This window comes from Labrus mixtus, chromosome 17 (assembly GCF_963584025.1).
Source record: "Labrus mixtus chromosome 17, fLabMix1.1, whole genome shotgun sequence".
In the NCBI taxonomy this organism is placed as follows: domain Eukaryota; kingdom Metazoa; phylum Chordata; class Actinopteri; order Labriformes; family Labridae; genus Labrus; species Labrus mixtus.
The window spans coordinates 16465882-16484046 of record NC_083628.1 but is presented as its reverse complement, the minus strand read 5'-3'; positions in this window follow the sequence as shown (position 1 = coordinate 16484046).

The following is an 18165-nucleotide window of genomic DNA, read 5'->3' as shown; positions in this document are numbered from 1 at the left end:
TCAAATCCAATTACTATTAGCCAATCAAAATCAAGCAGCAGCTATGAGTGACACTGATATACCTCTGACAAGTTGCCTACCATTTAAAAAGTGGTATGTCTCGTTTTTTTTTAAATTTGCTATTTCAAATACAAGGGAACCCCTGCTCTCGATCAATAATGAAATAAAGGCATACACATATTACTAACTTTGCCTTATATAAACTATGGCCTGTCGAGGATGCCCCCAACTTCTCACCTTATGTTAACAATAGTTTCAATGACCCTTATAGTGTTGTGTGGGTATGGAGAATGTATATTGTATAATGTATCTGTGAAGGTGCATTGTTCTTTTAACACCTACAGTATGTACAAGACAGCATCAACATTCTACAAACAAATATACAGATAACATCCCTCTGCATCTTAACATTCGAATTTATGCGCAAAAAAATCTAAAACATGCAGCTGAAGGTGAAAGCAGAAAAAGTATTTAACAAGTTAAAGTAAGTTTTCATAGCAAGTCCACATCTCAACAATGACATTTTCAAACTCATTTCATTTAAACACATCAGAGATCAGAAAGAGTTCTGAAAAAGTACAGCTTGCCCCTAGAAAGGTTCTCAGTTAATCGTTATTTTAAATGCCAGTAGCCATTTAATTGTCTCAGCATGCAGAGTGGGAAAGTTGAGAAAGAAAAGAAAAGAATACATCAACTTGAAAAGTCGAAAGGAACAGAGTGTGCAAAACTGCTAAAACAGAGAAGCCAAAGAGAGGAGGTAACGGGAGGGACATGTCCAGTGGCTGATTGAGGCAAAGTGGAAGCTTTGGTTAGATTGTTCAGACAGAAGGACAAACTCCCTAGATTGTATCCTGAACCCCTCCCACCCTCTAACCTACTGACTCTATGCACACACATTGAAATGTTGCTGCAGCTCAAAGGAGAGTTTGCTCCATTAAACTGTTGAAAGAACACATAAGGGCTTTATTCAGCTGCTGATTCAAACTCTGCTTGGCTGGCACATGAGAGGAGTGTTGGGTTTAGGTTTAGTTCCCAGGATGTTGAATAATAAACTCCCCAGCCTGGTTTCTTAAATGAAAAGGTCACACCCAAAATGGGTCACAGTTCAGCTGGTGAGGGGTCCTCTCATGACGAGAGTGGTAGTGTGTTTTAATGAGCCTGGATCCCACGCTGAGAGGATTACCCTCCTGTCTTTTGGTCTGGAAAAGTCCTTTAAGTGTTTCTTTAACACAGACAACTGAGTGTGTATATTATGTTCACGCGCAAGGAATACATTTTCTTTGGGAATCATTAACATCCATTCTGCAGCCTAATGCTGTACTCATGAAAACAAATGAATCCCGTATGAATAGAAGGTTGTCGTAAAGTGGTCATGCAAATAACACCATAAACTCTGGCAGATATTTTATTGGCACTTGGTGCTATTTGGGGAAACACTGAAAGTGTTGGAGGTGAGAGTCTCCTGCTCCAAAACATTATTCTTAAAGGTAAGACAAGTTCAATGTATTTTATTCATAAAGCACATTTAAAAACAACAAACAACTTTTATATTATGAAGAAGTGGAATTTATAAATCATATTTATAACTGTCTGCTTGAGGCTGTCTGCAGCATAAAGTGTTGCTCACAATAAGGCGCATAGCTGACCAGATTGACAGGTGAGTGCGATGCAGCGGGTTTGTGGAGAGGCTTAAAACCCGCCTCAGCTCCAGCTCTAAGCTTGTCATTAGGTTCACTGAAAGTTAGGCTGAGACAGCATTTCACGCATGGCTCAATGGGACTCCAAAGCCCCCTCAGTTACAGATGGGTGACGTCACTCAGGCTTCTAAATACTTTGGAATAAAAGCAACAGCGAACAAGTCATTACCAAAAACTGCTAATACTTGCTGTTTACAATGTCCAGTACTATAGCTGTACACACCTGCTGTTTCACAAGGCATGTAGTAATACCAAGCATATTTAGGATCTATAATACAAACTAAGATGTTTATTGCAAGTCTGTTTGTTTGTTTAAAATAATAAAATGGTGTGGCAAAAAAAAGTTGGCGCTAACAGATTGTAAGTACTGAATAATGCAGCATATTGGACTATGTCTCCCCTGCTCTTGCGCTTCTGCATCACCATCAAGCAATGTGAATACACACACTGGGTCACCAGTATTACGCTGCTGAGGAAGCAGTTTGTAAGATGGAGGAACTTCATGACAGAGATGCGGGGAAACTGCAACCTGTTTAGAGCTAACGTTAGCCATAATTTGTCGAGTCATGTCTCAGTTGAGAGTGACCGATGGTGGCAAAATCCACGAAAAACGCCGTGTCATTCAGATGAAAAAGTAACATTTAACAACAATCATTTATCAATGAATCAAAAACTGCATCAACAACTTCTGTTTTTCTAAATGTTGTGTTAAGTTATCTAGAAGACCAATGTAATGTTCATGCACTCTGAAAAAGCTGCGACATCCTGACAGAAAAAACAGTTAAAAGGGAAGAACTTTTTGTGTGCGTTGGTCTAACGGCCCCTGTAGACAAAGCAGTACCTCAAATCTCTTCGCTTATTTTTTCCTGGACACGAAGAGTTATTTTCATAAAAAAATAGTCTCATACTGATTTCTGTGAAAATTGAAGTTTTTTCATTGAGAATCCAGGCCGTTTCCTGCCAAGCGTGCAGCATCACATGATCAGTCACCTACCCTGCAGCAGCCATTACATGCATTAATGATACCAGTTTAAAAATGATCAGTCTGTTGCTGGTTGACTTGTTTGTTTTTGGGACGTTATAAAGAGACATTAACATGAATTTCAGTCTGTTTCTTAACCAGCATGAAAACCTCATCAAAACAGCTTTAATTTGTTAGCTGACTTGGATGAATCCTTTAACATGATGGTCATAAAAAGGATCCAACACATTGTAGGGCGTCTATAGCCCCCTAAATAGTTGGTAGCTTTGTGAGATGCAACTGGTATAAAAGAAAGCCGTGGACAGGAACCACCTGGCTGAGGGTAAGACAAACAGCGTACACCAGGAAGAGATGTCAGACTGGGACCGATTTAACTCAGCAGCAGCTAGAACAACAAAAACACAGCGCACAGCTGGATGGACAAGTCTAAAAGGTCCCTGCTCTTATGGCACCAGCATTTAGCGGTGTGTTCGACTGAACATCGAAAGAAAAGAAAACACTCCCTCTTGAAAAAAAAAGAAAAAATACAATACAATGCTTCCCCATCCTTCCTTTATCAACCTTTGTATTCCACATGTGCGGGCACATTTGTTCATGCTTTATCACGTGTCACTTCCAGTCTTCGTGAGGAATTTAAAGTAAAAGTTTAAAGTTGCTAAACAAATGCTCAAAAACAGACAAAAAAAATACACCAAATGTTCTGCCTGTGCAGTTGAAATGACTGAGTCATTATGTTTTGATACTTAAAAATAAAGTTAAGGCTTCGAGTAGGCTTAAAACCGTGTGTGGGTTCCGGTATAAACCTTTGCCCAGGCCTTTAGTCCATTTCCAGAATATAAATACAGTAATTGAGTGACACATCCATTTTCTATTTATGCACCGGTTGCATAAGTAGAGAGAGAGAGAGAGAGAGAGAAAGAAAAGGGCTGTGGAGAAAGGCCAGACCCCAGACTGAGAGACAGAGATGCAGAATTAGTTTAGAAAGAGGCTGTCAGAGAGATCCGTAGATAGACTTTAAACTAGAAAGGACACAGTTAATTAACCAGATTCTGCTTCGTTTCTATGCGCATTTTTAGCATTTAGCTTAACTATCATGACACTTTTAACAAACCTCAACAAAGAGCAGCTCTGGAACTTTGATCTTGTATTGTGGGAGGAGTGCATGTTTGTGAATAAGCGTGCATGTACACATGTGCGTGGTAGTGTGCGTGTATCCAATCTCCAGAGGCTCTGACCATGTTTAGGGGAACTTTTCAGTTATTTGATATTTCTGTCCCAAAACATGCAATGTGATGCTGGGAACAGCTGCTACCTTAGCTTGGGGACATCTCTGACTCTTTGTTTATATATATATATATATATAATGTGTGTGTGTGTGTGTGTGTGTGTGTGTGTGTGTGTGTGTGTGTGCGTGTGTGTGTGTGTGCGTGTGCGTGTGCATGTGTGTGTGTGCTTGCAGACATTAACATGCAAAGAAAGTGACTGAGGTTTGACTCACTTTGAGTCATAGCTGCTTTATTGAGGCTACTTGTTGAACGAGAAGAGAAAACACACTAAGAGTGAAGAAGAAGGAGGTAATTATATAATCACAAAGAACGGACAAAGAGTATGTATATGGAAGATATATACTTTTTAGTTTAGAGTTAACTTGGCAGTTTGTGAGCCTGCATGCACAGCTGTAAGCTAAGTGTTAACAACAGCATGCTAACCAGTGTTGGGGTAGTAAAAAGTTACATTACACATAACAAGTTTATTTTTTTAAAGTAATGCATTACTTTACTTAATTCTCACTGACAAAAGTACTTACACTACATTACTTTTGCATTACTCCATTACATCACCTGATGCACTGCTGCTTAATTGCCAATTAAAAATATAAATATGATTACTGATGTTAGACACAGTGATGTGTTACGGGACTGTATTATAGACAGATGACAGTAACGCATTACCCCAAACACTGATGCTAACATGCTTGCAATGGCAATGCTAACATGCAGATGGTTGGCATGGTATGGTGTACCATTTCAGTTTTGACATTGAGGTTTTGAGGACTTTATAGAGAGAGAACCTTCAAGCAAAAACCATTTCTTCTCTCAATATCTGTTGCCTCAAATCACAAGTGTAGTCTCACATGTTCCTTTCCTTTACAACATTAAAAAAAAAGACAGGCAACATCTGCAGGATCAGCACTAAAACTTATTGCGGAGTAACAGGAAGGGATAGTGCAGAGGAGGAAGGATGGGAAGGGATGAGAGGAAGTGGTCTGTGCTTGTCTCATGATGTTCTTTTTCCCTTTGAAAAATGGAAGGAAAGTTAAAGAAATGGAAGAAGCCGGTGGCTTTGTTGTGTTTATGTGTTTATGTGTTAGTTCTGTCTTCAGTGCGGTTGTAAAGTCCACAATACAATCATTCCAAAATCAGAAAATAACGTTTCCAAAACAAGTACCCAAGGAAGTTGTTGTAAGAATGACATCATATTTGTACTACTTAGCGTCCACACAAACGTTGACGTACAGTCACATGCATGTGTGCAGGTATTCACAAGAATCCAAAGTGTAATATCTCATTTCACTCTCTCCCACACACTGCTTCCTTGACGCAACATCTCGCTTTCAGCTGAGGATTTGTTTTGCTCTCATTGGAACTCTTCCTCTCCATCACAAAGGTCAAAGCACAATGGCTGCCAGCAGCTGGTGGCCTGACTCACTGCCAAGCCATTTGACCCTGCAGCTTATCAGATGTTTGAGCATCGTTAAGAGTTCCAAATAAAACATCATCTGAGTCACTGCTTCTGTCTTAGTCATAACAACAAGGGTTCAAACGAGGAAAAAGGAATGGTTGACACGGGTCATCTTGTCACTCACGAGACTTCACTTTAGAGTTCTAGTTGAACACTTTCACAGAACAACGCGCCCTCTTTCCATGTGATCAATGACACACACACACACACACACACACACACACACACACACACACACACACACACACACACACACACACAGGGCATGGTGTTTCTTCTCTGTTTCCATGACTTTGCAGCTGGTTTGTTTTCTAACAATTCAAACCTTTGAGCTCCGTCTTCCCGCGTGTGTGCTATAAAAAAGATAAGACTTGTTTTTGAGTTTTAAAAAAGTATTTATTTATTATCACAAGCTCCATCCAAAAACAATATCTAGTCTCTTTCTGGTACTTTCCCATGGATCATCTGGCCGGATTTCTCACAATACGACTTGTTTAGAAAATATATTTTAGTTTGAAGGATTTCAGCTTCATAACCAAGTATTATGATACAAAAACAGCATCCTTTCGCAAACATGATTGTGATACTACTGAAAGAGCAGAACCCCCCAAAAAACATGGAATTTTAATTATCATTTAAATTAGAAAAATATATATTTTATATATAAGTACTAAACAAGTACTATTCGAAATGTACGCATCACCACAGTTTAAAAAACAACATATACATTAACATGTGAAAAATAATGAAATCCAAATAAGTATAACAATAAACAGTTGAAAAAAAAAGTGAAAACTTTACTTTTAGCTGTTCTGTAGATTTATATTCTTTCTATGTCCTAATAGTTACTTTTATACTTTTTAAGGTCGATATGTAGATTTGGTAGAGAAATTTGAAAGTTGGAGAAGTGAAACAATTCCATACTTTATTTTCGGAACTTAATATACAAAATGTATTCAAAGGAAAGAATGGGTTAAAAGCTAACAGCAGAGTTACAGTTTCACTGTTGCGGGCCCTCCACCAAAACGTCTCGCTTAACATTTTATCTTCAAACAGTGTTCCAGGGATCACATTTTCCTCTGAGGACAGTTTGTGTAAATTTATGAACATATACAGCAGAATCTGTACATTTCTCCAACTTTCACATTTCTCTACCAAAACTACATGATGCACCTTTAATATAAGCTGCACAATGATCATGACAACGACTCAAGGGAAGCTCTATGGGACAATTCAGTGTTTAAATCTGGATTTCAGATGTTCCTTCCTCTCCAGGAAAGATAGTACAAGTTCAACAACTGTCTACTGTCTTGTCTTTTAAAAAACAACAACTATGAGCCAAAGACGACTGACAGTCTGAGAGTTTTATGAAAGAGCCAATTGTAAGGTTTAACGAACTACAGGGTCACGAATGAGACTCACAGACAAAAAGTAAGGTCACAAGGTCAAAGTGCAACCTCGTTAAGTGAGTGAGACATGAACCAGCTATTGTTGTCTGCCAAGCTATCTCATTTTGGCAGCTTTTAATTAAGTCAAACACAAAATCCATTCACTTCATGAACTTCATGGGGAGAGTCGGTGGGAGAGTCGGTCGTCTCCCAACCAGAAAGTCTGGGGTTCAGCACCTGCAGTCACATGTCGGAGTGTCCTTGGGAAGACACTGAACCCCAGATTACTCTCACTGCTGAGCCAGTAGCCTAGTGGTTAGAGCGTGTACTATTTGTCGCGCACGGAGGCTTAAGTCCCCCAAGCAGGCGATCTGCGTTCGAATCAGACCTGTGGCTCCTTTCCAGCATTTCATTCCACACTTTCTATCGCCAATACTTTCTGACTCCATCCGCTGTCCTCTAAATAACGCCATAAAACCCTCCAAAATAAACCTTTAAAAGAATAGCAGCCCATAAAATTGCTTTTGGTTTGCTTGTCTGTATAAAAGACACTAGAATTTTGACTATCCAAAGGCATCATTAATCACGTCTACACACAGTTTTATATTGGGGAGTTATATATTGCTTTGGAAATACTCTCAATACTAAAAGGTCTGGCAGACTGCAGAGTTGATTCTCAGCGGGATATGTAGCTCTTTCTTGTTGCAGGAAGTCATTTCATTCAGTGTTTATATTCAGTATCAACGTGCTGTCTCATTGTCAACCTTTTTTTTTTTTAATCCTGACTCCATTTTTCTTGCTGGGATGGAAGTCCTCCTTTTTTTCATGCAAAGCACTTTCTTTTCCTGTGAGTGCTCCACACTGAAGGCCATTCTCCTCCTCCCATTAAAACAAAAACAAGATTAAGAATAATGAGAATACCAGACCAGCGTAGTTAGTTATAACGTTTTCTCTTATGCAATGTGAGTTTGCTTCACCTCTGAAACACCTTTTGGGCACCACTGTATATTCAGTTATTCTAGGTTCCCCAGCTGTCTCTTCTCTCTCTCTTGCTATACAGTTATGAATCACTCCCACAGCAGGAGCTGGAGTGGCACTTCACTCTAAAAACAAGCAAACACTTCCCTCTTTTGTGGTAGCTGTTTGTGGCTCAGAATCAGTTCACAAATCAATGCTTTAAAAAAAAAAAAAAACATATTTCCCTTTGCAATGAGATTCATGGAAAATCATTAAATCAAAATGAAGGGTTGCATGCTCATCATGTAACAGAGACGATCTTTAAACATATGAAACACTTTCAATTCCTGTTGGATAAACCCAGAATCTATTGGCAGTCTGACTGGACTTATGACCACATTTTTTAGTTTAGTTTTGTCTTTCTTCTTTTCTTCTTATTCTTGAATTTATCGAACCCACTTTAGAGCTGCAATGTTTCCACAAAGCATGGATGATATGCAAGAATTATAAAATAACCACCGAACATTTGTATCAGTCAAAACTGAGCTGCTGCCTAACCCACAGACCGTCTCAAAATTCCTCTTGTATCGGTTACTTCCGAGGATTACATAAATCATCTTGCAGGCCCAACTGGGGCATTTTTAAAGGCTCATATGATAGCTGGTTGTGCCAGAGTCAATCAGTAGTGCATGTCTGCAAACCCTGTCAGTTAAACACACAGAGACGACCCCTCCCATAACAAACTGTCTGCAGCAAAACATATTTCACAAATGTCGGGAGTAAGTGGACAACATGCAAACGCAGACAAGCAGGAATGTTTGCTGTGACTCGTTAGTGACGCACTATTTGTTGTTGTGCTACGCTGCAGTGCACTTATTATGGAGGAGGGACACTTTGCACTTAATGGGGGAGGAGGAGGAGGAGGAGGGGGGGGGGGGGCGTGGGGAAGGGATGGAGGGAGGGGTTTTTGTTGTGAGAATGAAAAGTCGAGGGTGTTCTCCTTTCGTTTCCTCCTTTCCCTGAAAGTCCCCCCCCCCCCCCCCCCCCCCCCCCCCCCCCCCCCCCCCCCCCCCTTCCTCTCCCCTTGGTATGGTTGCCTCCCTCTCCTCCAACACTGGTGTTGTTCCTAATGTCTTTCCTGTACAGGGGTAGAAGCTGTTCCCACACTGTGTAGGACTTCCTAAACAAAAGACACACACACAAGGAAAACACACCCTGCTCCCTGTACACAGACCTGCACATTAAAGCTGGCTGTCCAAACAATGAATGTGTCTAATAAACGCTTGAATTTCAGATTTTTTTAATTTGAAATTTCAAATAGTAATCATGTTTTGTGTAATCATGGCACTGAAGTTATTTTCAGTTTGTAACAGGTAAAACATTTGTAAATAATTCTGAGGGCAGTTTTTGTGTATTTTAAGTATTTTGATCAATTTTTAAAGGACGTTTTCAACACAGAACTAAAGTTTGTTGATCTACAGTTCAGAACTTTATACTCTTGGTTTAATATTTCCCCAGGTTGACAGTTTTTCACAACTCAAAACAACATCAAGTAGTTAAAGAACTGCTTTCTACTTGATAAGAACAGTTTAATTGCTTTAGGCCCAGTGTCTGTTTGTTTCTTTATCTGTGACTTTAATACAAATATTTCTTCAGTCAATCAGCATTAACAGTAGGAAAAACAAAATGTATAGATGTACATGCAAAACCTTTAGATGAAGGAGTCATTTTCTGCCCAGACTTCTCTAAATACTAACTCCCATCAGTACTCACAGAGAGGTCTGAAGATAAAATATCATCAATGAGAATTCATTTTTGTCCAGAGTGAGAGGGGAATTAGGCGGGTCTCAAAAAGACAGTTATATCAGTTCCTTGTAATGCATAGTGTGTTAGAAAAGCAAACAACATAGTTTGCACAAGGGCAAAGTTAGGAATAAACCTTTTGTGTGGACCGCCAAGCAAGAGGGAACACAATGCATATTTCCTGTTTGTGTCACATTCAAACCCCTCCCCATCCATTTCCTTCCCTTGGGTTCGATTGTGCACCTGCACCTAAGGGCCACCGTAAGCACTTTCAGCTGCTCCGCGCTTGGATGGAGGCTGAAATCATCAGCTGCACAACAACACATGTGCAGAAACAATAAAGAGGGGGAAAACAAGTTTGTTTTTGACTGATCCTTGACAGTATGAATAGAAAGTCCAGGATGCCCTCAGATTCCTTTGCATTCTCCTCGTTTGGTGTTGACTGTTTACATTTAGTCACTGGGATGAATAATGACGTTATATCCATCTTATTATGGAAAGGAATGAAAGGAATGCGAGCAGCTGCTCTACTCTTTGTTTGAACACAAGGATTCTGGGTCACAGTGATGGATTTGATTGAACAGAAGTGCTTAAATGAAGTTTAAATCTTTATGTTCAACTTTCCTTTTTATATAGAAGAAAGTGGCTGCCACTTCAAGCTGATTTGTGACACATTATGGACTCAGATACTTTGAATTAAAAAGGTGTTGCATACAAGAAAGTGGTGGACAAAGGCCTTTACCACTTCACAATAAAAGTCAGTTGACAACTGTCTTTTTGGAAAATGATCTTCCTGACTTCCATTAAATTATCCAAAACTATGAGCTTTAGGGAAATAAATGCAAGAGCCCTGTTAAATGTCTTAATTGTGCATTGGTTTCATTGTTGACCATAAGTTTGCAGTTCGAGCTGAAAAAGAATTGTCATTGTGACTACACAACTCAATGATGTATTCAAAGACCATGGAACAGCTAACCTATATGTCATACATTACTTCACCATCATTTGGTTGGTAGGGCAATGGCACTTTCTTTGATGGACCAGCACATGTTTAGAGTTAGGTTTTGTTTGAATAATGCCCTTGTGATATTGCACAGTGGGATGAATATTGTCCGTAGTTTTTGATATTTTCCTGTCCAATAAAAAATGTTATGAACGCTACTAGTGACATTTTGTAATGACATGTTGATGAGGTTGTCACATATTTTTTCTTAAGTGAGTAAAAACGGAGATGAGACCCTGCAGTGCTTTAAAACTGCAACACAGATTTCTTTGGAATCTTTTTTTTCTTGTAACCTGGAGAAGGTGTAATTATTCACAATGTGATTAGCTTGTGTTGTTTGTGTTCTCCTTCTATACTGCACAAAGAACTATATTTGCTGCAAAGTGTTTAACTATGTTCACAAAAATATTTTTTTGTTGATGTAAAGTTGCCTTTTAAAGCTGAAAATCAACAGACTGCTGCAGCCTGAAACAACAACGATAAGAGCTGAGAGAGCAGACCAATAAATAAGCTGCACGCTGCTCAAATGCTCCCAAGTACTCAGCAGCCTTTAAATATCTGTGGGATCATTATTACAAGTAATGCCTTTTACTTACACATTATTATGGATACATATTGATACTAAATGAATCATTTTTTTTATCATCACAGAGGTTTTTAAATATATATATAACAGCCTCAGATACAACAAGAAAAGACAAAAAAGCAGAGCGTTCTGCTAAATATTGCGTAGGACTTTGTTGCACTCAGGCACCCCGGATTGTTTAACCATTACAGATATAAAGGATGTTTTTAGACAGCAACGGGCAAACAAATGACGGCCCAGCTACAACTGACACTGCCTGTTTTCAAAAGGAGATGGACAGCAGGTACTGACTACTTCAGTTAGGACTTCACTGTTTTTGTCTGTAGATCTATAGATTTATACAAGCATGTATATGTTAATCTATGTGTGTGTGTATGCTAATGCAGATGTATGTACGTGTATAATTATAATTACATTTATATAACTATATCGAATGAATATACCTGTTGGTACTAATACGGCCAAAATATGTGTTCTCCCCCTGTGTGGGGCTGTCTTTAATGTCAACATGTATGTCAAATGAAGCCCAACCTCAGGGTGATACTGCATTTATTTGTAACTGTAAATTGCCTGTTATTTTGAAACAGAGTTAATGACGTAGTTAAAAACAGGCAGAAGTGAAAGTGAAAACTAAATGTTGCTTCATTTTGAGTTTTCCAGTAAGAGTCAATGTAAGAATCAAGTATGGTAAAGAGTAAAGCCTGCCTCCTTTCCTTTGAACACCAACAGAATTCCATAGAAAGAATCCAATATGGTTTGGACATCTAGCTGGTCCCACACACACACACACACACACACACACACACACACACACACACACATAGTGAACATGCAATCCCTCTCCGCTACATCCAGTGCCACATCTGCAGACAGCGAAGGAGTGGTTTACAGTAAAACCACCGGAGCTACAGTGAAATTACAGATGTAAATCAAAACACTTGCAGTCTGCGCTCGTTCCCAGATGTATCTTTACTTTTGTTTTTAGCAAGAGTGTGGGCAGCTCACATCCCACCTCAGACATCCACTGGGTTTAACACTTTATTGGGAGGATTGGGAAGCAGCAGAGTGGGCACTTCATACAAATATAGAGCTAAGAGAAAAGCAAGCGTGCCTACGCTGCGCCTTTAAAAAACACGGTTACATGAAATGTGTTTCACTGACTCTGTTTAAATATTTACTTTTCATGGTTCAGTAGCTTTAATTAGACAGAGAGGTCATGAGCGCCGGGATAATTTAGACCAAGACAGACAAAGAGATAGAGTGCAAGGGGAAGACATGAAATTATTGTGATTCAGAAGTTTTGCATTCTTAGCGACAATAAACCACATTGACACATTTTGATTTCTTAAACACAAAATGTGTCTTATTTTCAGTTTTGTTTTGAATTTTTCACCCACGCAAGATTGAGCAAGTTTCCAAAGATTGGTAAGTCAGGGTTGGGACAACAACATTTATGTGTGCACTTGGCAGAAAGTAGTGTAGTGTTGTCTAGTGTTTTATTAATTGCTTGTGTGCTGAGTCACCCAGAAACCAAAAGATGAATTTCCAATGTTGAAGGCTGTAAAACTGTCCTTCTTTTTTATTCACAAAAGAACCAAAGACGCCTATTTGGAACTCATTTCTAAGAATGAAGTCCTACATCACAAGATATAGCCTAATAAGTTATATCACAAAACTCGATCTGCCTTCTTTCTAAAACCACCAAACACAATCCAAGAGGAAGTTGCTTAACAGTTGGCTAGCTGTGCAGTACAATTCAACTGAAGTTAAGTCTCTTCTGGGAGCCTCTGTGCTGGGATTCACATGTTTTTCATGGAAGCAAGTTTGTAGGTTTTGGCAGAACATTTAGTCTGAGGAAGATTGGGTGAAGCAGTTCACCTGCTTTACGTCTTTTCACAGGTACTTACTCATATTATGTGTGCTCACTGTAATGTGACTTCAAATATTTAAATCAATGCACAGAGATGTCTGCTACTCAAACAGGCTTTGGCAGAAAGAAATGAAAAATAAAATGGTATTACTTGATGCTTGACGTCAAATATGTTGGAAAAAAAGTTGAGCTTTTGTTACTTAACTCTAATGCAAAGCAGATGTAGCTCTGCGTAAGGAATGTATGGGTTTCCTTTCCAAAGAAAATATACGGTTCAGTGTGGGACTGGATGTGGGTCATGTATGTGAATGTGGGTGTGTACCTCCCGTCCTAGGAGGAAACCTGTGTGTTTGACATGGAAGTTAAGGGCACATCCAGGAAACATGCACTCTGTCCAGCAATCATCCATCACCAGAGATCATCACAGGCGTCTGACATGAGACAGGGGGGTCAGAATAGGAGGAAGAAACATGAGCGTTTGTTTCTTTTTGGCTCCACAGAGAAGTAAAAACAATGTGTGTTCCTGAAGTTTTTGGCTGAAATAAATCGTTAACTTAAAGATAGAGTCAGTAGATTTTTCCTACAAAAATGAAACACAGACTTATACAAAAGTAATGCCACTCAATCATCACTTATAGTGAAATCATCATGGTGAAACACTGCGCAGATAAAGCTCGTTCCAAAACAAGGGTGAACCTTGGGTTGGCTTTCACCTGCGGATGTGAAGTTGGTCTGCACAGGCAATTTTTTTTTTTTATTTTTTTTTTTTTTTATATTTATTTGACCAAGAGAAACCTCATAGAGATTACGTAAGAATCTCATTTTCTCAAAAAGTTACAGAATTACAAACACTGATCAACATGTCCTGAGTCACAGAGCATAAAGTCATTCGTCAAAGCATCTGCAACCTGAAGCATCGTCCTCCAACACCTTCAATCTACTTTTAAAAACATTAAAAGAAACCAGCTCAGGCACAGACCATCCTGCAGGAGATTCCAGGCCGCCGGAGCAGCGAACCTGAAACTCCTTTTCCCCATTTCAAGCCGCACTTTGGGAACAGATAACAACAATACATTTAGTGACTGGGTTGCAGAGCGAAGACTGTGGCTTCCAGCACTCTTCACATGAATACAATTGCACAAGTATGATGGAAGCATGTAAGTCTATGGAAGAAGACATTTATCGATCAACAGATCGGTGGCCTGCACAGATCACACCAGGTGGTAGACTAAAGGTGCCCTCCTGCGCAGTCTGTTTAAGTTGGATGTCACCGGCGTTTGCCTTACTGAAGTAGGTCGAAACACTTCCTCTGGCCTGCACCCAGTGTTTGTGTTTGCTGGCTTTATCATGGCTTTCTATGTCTGCATTTCCACCGTGGGCAACTGAAAATGGACACTTGCAGTGTGTGCAAAACGCAGCATATTCATTGGCTGGTACTTTTCAAAGAAAGTTGTACATCTCCCTGAGCTCTTTGGAAAATGCTGACTACCTTTTTGACATGACTGCTAGCCTACCTAATGTTACGCAGCAGGGCCTGCTATGTTAGCATGAAGAGCTAGGTTAGCTAGGCAACAGCCTTGGCAAATTACATTGATTGACATATTTACAGACATATCAGTTTTGCAAGCAAGGTGTAGTGTTTTGGTTGGTTAAAACCTGGACATATTAGTGATTTATAGATATTTGTGGGGACTAGTTTACACCCTATAGTTTACAAGCTGCAACGAACATTGATACTCACTCTACCTTTAATCCAAGCATACATTTGACTGTCACTAAAGGCATGTTTGCACCAAATGAACTCTGGTTTGTTTACTCCCACACATACACAAAAATGATTCTAAAAATAAGATGATGACGGCTCCTCCGGCCTGATCCGATGCCTCCTCACATGTTCCTATGTGTTCGTAACAGCAGGAGCAAGCACACACAGATGACGGTTAAAACAAACCTCAGCCATCAATTACGCAATCAAACACATGCATTCAACCTGTTCTTTTACCGAATAGAAGCAGAAAACAAAGAATAAACAGCACAAAAGGAACATTTTTAAAATGCTACAAATGCTGGCGTACATGCAGAGATGAGCTGTCTGCCAACCGGTCACATAATGGAGGTTCTGTCATTACATGGCTGCTGTTGCCGTGGGAAAAAATCATCCCCTTTCACGCACATCTTGCTGTCGCTATGGAACCCAGCTACAAGGTCAGAATGGTTAACAGAGAGATGCATAACTTGAAAGAAACAGCAGAGTGGTATGAGTGAATACATGAAACAATGAGCACACATACCAATTGGAAATAGTGTGGTTTCCATTATTTTCATGACGAGGGAGATGATGAGGCATAGATCAATGCAAATGGGAGTGACTCATGTGTCCATGATTTGAGACATGAAAGCATATTTAAAACTGATCTCAGGCCTGTTGAAAACAAGCTATGTTTTTGTCTGATGTTTTTGTTCTGGAGGGATGTCTAAAAAAACACATAAATAGATTCCAAATACTGTACATTATTAATGATCACTTCAGTTTAAAAGGACTTACCCACATTTTTACCAAAATATTCTAAAGCAAAAGTGATAAGTATGCTACACAAATACATATTGTTTGTTTGTTTGTTTGTTTGTTTGTTTGTCTCTCCCTCTATCCTCTCTCCAACCCAACATAGTTGCAGAGGATGGCTGTACAGTATGAGTTTGGTTCTGCTCGAGCTTAAAAGGCAGCTTTTGCCACAGCTACTCTGCTAAATGTTGCTTAGGGTTAGGGTAAACCATGCTCATGGTGGATTAATGTTGGGTTTCTGTAAATAATGTTAAAAAGAGTAAACCTTCTCTCTTTTTAAAGTATCTTCAGATTGCATTTGATCATTCATATTCCCTTGATGCATTTGGAGTTTACTTTTATGACCTTGAAGGTCATTATTTCTCCAGAAAAGTGATAAAACAGACAACATCAGCTACTTATTGTCTCCAGAAGGGTCAGGGGGCTTCCACTGTAGCTGAGTCAGACTTCTTACTGGAAGCCAGTGAGTCACCCGCCTTCCTCTCCCCCCCTCATCCACTCCCTGTCTACCATATTACCCCTTCTTGATATACCACATATCAGCTTCTCTTTACAACCTGTTCTCATGCTGCTCTCTTTGCCGCAGGTTTCACATGCATGTGAACATGAACGCAAAAGGACAGCTTTAGAGCATGCTGCAAAATGAAACAGTCTGATGCAGCTGCATTATTTTCCCTCTTTTAACTATTTCAGGACTTAAGTGAATGCATTCCTCAGAGAAAAGAATGTCACCATGAAAGCACGGCACCCCTGGCCCCAACAGCCATTATACCCCCTTCCCTCCCCCGATTCTACCCCTTCTCATCCCCCGTTTCCCGCACCGTAATGATCTCACCCAGCTGTCCCTGTGTAATCCCACCCACACGAGTCGCTACATTAATACGTCTGCCGCTTCTGCTGGCGGCGGCTGACATCATTTGTTTTGTTCATTTCACTGTTTCCCTGGAATCCAAAACACACTGCCAGTCAGATCAGTGGTTTTATGGCAATTGGTTTCACGACAAGAACTGTAATCATTGTAAATATTCCAAATGAAAGCAAATCAAATAATAGGTGGATTAAAGGAATAACTTCTGAAAGTTTCCTTGCTTCAAATTCAGACACATTGGGGTGATTATATCATTCTATGCAGAACAAGAATCAGAAAATCCTGTATCACTTCCACTTTCCCACCTTTGCTCTTTTTACTGACGTATTTCTTATGTCAGTTTCTGTAAGAAACCCACATTCCTTATTTAATTTCATATTTCAGGGTCTCTAAAGTGAATTTGAACAGCATTTGATTCTGGCAAGGAACGTCTGCCTAACAATATGTCCGCCAGGTGACTGACACTCAAGGACAACTTTATTGTTTCTCCTGATGATGCTTTCAGTGTATGCTTGAGTCATCTGGGTAAGTAATGTGAGTTCCTCTCTCCTGGGTTATCTTTTGTGTGTGAGAGAAAAAGCGAGAAAGAGACATGTAGTTCGAGATGATAATTGATTTTCTGTTGAATTCTGTACACAAGTCAAACAAGGTTACCTTTATACTTGCTGACTGCTTCACATCAGCTATATCTGTGTTTACAAATCAGCACAGATTAGTTGTTCATGACTTTCTTCTTTTCACTAACGGTCCGTAGCCGTAACTCTTTTCTTGCGCAACAGTGTGAGAAGCCAGCAAGCAGGAGCAACCTAAACTCAATTACACCACCTTTTCATTGAATCTATTAAGCCTCTGGAACCATGCGGCTTGGGTTTGAATCCTGCTTTATACTACCCTTTGGTTTCATCGATACTGCATTCTCTGTTGTTATGTGGAATTAAGTGAGCACTGTCATACCAAAAAGACCAGTACATTATCTTTCTTGTAATGTTTGTTAACCTTGTTAAGCCTGAAATTTGATGGGATTTGAGATTGCTACCGACTGTACTCAGGAAAAAAGGGAAATAGGAGAATAGCAAAGCAATGTCACGCTGACTACATGTACACTGTAGAAACATTTGTGTTAACGTCATGGTGAACTTTAGAGGTTTCTCTTATTTAAATTGATTCATTTGATCTGCAATTCCGACAGGAAGTCCTCCTCAGCGGCACTCTAGCCACTGTGGGCGTCAAGCAGCTAATCAAAAAGCCGTATCTCACTGGGGCCCTCACAAGCATCTCTACGCTGAAGTACCACCGGAAGCAGATGCATGCATGACGTGTGTGTGTGCATGGGTGTACATTTGTCCCATTTCATTTGTGATCCACACACGGGTTAGCGCGCCCTGAAGCTGTGCACTTCAGTGCCTGGTGTAGGAGTGGGATTATTGAATTGAGAAAACCCTGCAGCCTGAAAGACTCAGAGATCAGCTATTCTCGCCTGAACACTGATGTGTCAGAATGTAAGAGGCGTCAGTGATCAGAAAATGAGCGCTGCCCACAACCTCAGGGCCCGGACATAGAGTAAATCTAACGCTGTGTTTATGTAATTTGATGTTTATGCAATGGAAAGGATTGGATTGGCTGTGGAGGATGGCAGCAGTGCAGTGGTAGTTAAAGGAGTGTGTAGGACGTGCACCCACCTTGCTTTAATTATAATATTTCAGAGG